Below are 3441 nucleotides of genomic sequence, written 5' to 3'. Positions count from 1 at the left end.
TGATACATGTATCAGTGGAATTACTTGTCAACTCCCACAGGGGGGATTGAAGAGGGTTAGGAAAAATCATGAATCATGTAACCATGGAAAAAACATTCTAAATAAAATTTTTAACCTCTGCAGTTATCCTCCATTACTTGTGATTGGTGTACTTACAAGGTGCTTGGGGTCTGCTCTTCCTAGAATCATATATTTATAAAAAGATATAAACCCTTTATAGATATAATATGCTTTGTTGCATTTGGTCAACTCTGGGCCAAGGGAATTCCCTGGCTAGTGATGATATATGAAATTTCATTTCTTAGAGCCAAAACAGAAGTGAGAATCTGGGACATGTAAATGCACAGAAGTCATAAAAACATGTATCCTTGTATCTGTGAGTGAATATCCCTCAAGTGATTTGTATATTAATAGTAAACTGTATATTGTTAAATAGATAACCTTGATAAATTAGATGTGGTTATGCTTTGCAGTAAACAGCTATGTGATGCTTTGTAACTGAAAAGCTAGGAATTGCCCAGAAACTGAAAAATGCTAGAAAAGTAGTCTCTGTCACTGTATGTATAACACTTGCTGTGCTGATTGAATAACCTCACACTCCGCATTTGGACATGTGTACACTTATTCTTAGGACTGTCCTACTCACTCTAAACTGCTCTTATACCAACAGGTCTAAATTCACATAAAAGAACCATCTCCTCACAGTTACACTCATATTCTCTTAGGATGCCATATATTAATTTCATAAGGAACATGAACCCCTACTCATCACTTTAGCTCTTGAGCTTATACAATGTACTTACATTTAGAGAGCTCAGACATTCGTAGTAGTTTAGATCTTAAACATAGCCATTGGTTTCTTGGACCATTGAGGTCTAGACTGAGTTTTGTGTATCATAGAGAGATGCCTCCACCTTCAAGTCCACCAGTCATTTTTCCCTGCTGTTGTTCTCAAGTTCTCAGCTGTGGAAGGATGTTTCAGTCAACATGTCGAGCAAAATGGCAAAAACAAAGAATTTTAAGAAACACTCTCAGTGGGTACCTTCAAATGTATTTGCTATGTTTGATTAATCACAAATTCAGGAATTCAAAGACACCTTCAATATGATTGATCAAAACAGATGGTTTCATTGACAAGATTTACATGACATGCTTGCTTCCTTAGGAAAGAATCCAACTGATGAGTGCATAGATGTCATGAAGAATGAAGCTCCAGGTCCTATAAATTTTACTATGTTTATCACAATGTTTGGGGAAAAGTTAAATGGAACTGATCCAGAAAATGTCATCAAAATACTTTTGCTTGCTTTGATGAAGAAGATACAGGAAGTATTCAAGAGGATTATTTGAGAGTTGCTGACAACAATGGGAGACAGATTCATAGATGAATAAGTAGATAAGCTAAAGTGAGAAGCATCTATTGAAAAAAAGGAAAATTGCAATTATATTGATTTCACACACATTCTTAAACATGGAGCAAAAGACAAAAATGACTAAAAGAAAATGTCAAATTCATGCCAGTAGTTCTTGTTTTCACTTTATTTCTGAGACTTTCTGATAAAACATGTTTGCATGCACTTAGCTTTATAGTTTTTGCCTCTCATTGTATTTATTCCAAGCCATTTGGGTGACACTTGCACCTATGTAATCAGATTTGAAAAAAAAGGGAATTATCACTTTTTTAAGCTGAAGTAAAATAAAATTGGAGAAATTATCATTGATTTGTGAAAGTCTAAATGGGGGTGATCTCAATTTCTGGTTTAGCTGATTTTTATTTACTTTTTTGTATTAAATACTTTAAAAATAAATATTGTGAACAAAGTATTTTCACCTAAAACAAAGAAAGTAACCAAAATAACCACATAATAATTTACCTAGAATAAGGCAAAATAAATAATAATAACATCCCTGATATTCATATAACAAAATAAATGTAGGAATAATTATATTAAAATTCATACATATATTTAGTCACCCTCTTCTATAAATGTACTAGGTATCTGCTAGGGAGTTTGACCATCTCTTCACAAAATAAATAAATGAATGACTGAACAAATAAATAAACATGGCAGGAAAATATGAGGAAGAAAAACCTATGGGCTCAGAGTAACCCAAATCTCTGAAACATAGACTTTGATGCTACTGATTTATTTAGGAATCTTTATATCACATGAAATAATTTCTCTGCTAACTACTTTCTTTTGGTCCTTACCACCATCTCTAGTTAGATGTTCTTCTATTCCTTGACATAGAATATACAATATCTTTCAACTTACATTCATCCTTAAGAACACATTACAAAAATGTGAAGCCATTTTCTGGTTATCATTTCCAATTTCAAACAAAAGAATTGAGGAAGAAAAAGCTCAATAGGTTGGTTAACTTGGGACTTACTATAATTGATCAGCTAGCTTTTCACCGATCAGGATGCTATCTCTTCCAATGAAACAGTAGCAAAAAGAGTTGAGAAAAAGAAACAGGAAGAGATAGATACAGAGAAACAGACAAACACAGACAGAAAAAAAAAAACAGTACAGAGTCACAGAGGGGCAGGGACAGGGAGAAGAGTAAAAGTTTATTTTCTGAGCAAAACAAATAAGCCTGGCCAGCTCTTCACTTACCAGTGTTCCAAGTTATCTTTTTAATTCTGAGTAACTCTTTTTATATGGAAAGCAATGCCTGTACAACCCCAAGTTTTCCTTTCCTTATGAAATAAGAGGCAGCAAAAAAGCAAAGGGTAGTTCTCAAGGGGTTTTTTCTTTCTTCATCTCTAAGTTAGGCTACAGATCAATATTTAGAACTCAAGTCCTAACCAATCAGGTGATAACAACTAAATCATCTTTGCTCATCAATTGACTGTTCTGCTCCTAGTTCCTTTGACACTGAAAAAATTTTGTTTTGACTCTCTTGCTCATTCTTCAGTCGTTTTTCCTCACACCAGACTCAGCATCATCCTCCAATATCATAATTCACTTAATTCAAAGTCTCTTGGCAATCAGTGACTCACCATTCACTTCTGTAGTAATAGCACACCAAATTCTCCTCATGAATTTAACAATCATCATTTAATCAATCTTCTATCTCCAATCCAGTTTTATGATATTTTTAAATAAATATAAGGCTTTGCTCTGGCCCATTAATTTATCAAACTGTTGACATACAAATAAGGCATTGCCTTATATATTTTTTACAAATTGATTTGTCTCTTAAAATGTATTCCAATTCATCTTCTATCTCACACTGCTCAAAACCTACCTGATAACCATATAAATATATATTTTTATTGAATCAAAGTTCTCTTACTATTTTTTCCCAAACATCAAAATGTTTATTTTTTCTTTATCACAAGAGATGGAGATAGAGACAGAGACAGAAACACAGAAAGATATTTTATATTCCTTTCAACACCATTTTTTGCATAAAAAATGTGCTTGCTTTAAA

General features: G+C 33.1%; 1 pseudogene; it reads left to right on the top strand.

Moving 5' to 3' along the window:
* The first annotated feature begins 956 nt into the window (after positions 1-956).
* Positions 957-1624, top strand: LOC100019069 (myosin regulatory light polypeptide 9-like; annotated as a pseudogene).
* The last annotated feature ends 1817 nt before the right edge of the window (positions 1625-3441 follow it).

The sequence above is a fragment of the Monodelphis domestica genome, chromosome 3 (genome assembly GCF_027887165.1).
Source record: "Monodelphis domestica isolate mMonDom1 chromosome 3, mMonDom1.pri, whole genome shotgun sequence".
Classification (NCBI taxonomy): Eukaryota; Metazoa; Chordata; class Mammalia; order Didelphimorphia; family Didelphidae; genus Monodelphis; species Monodelphis domestica.
This window is presented reverse-complemented; position numbering and strand designations above follow the sequence as displayed.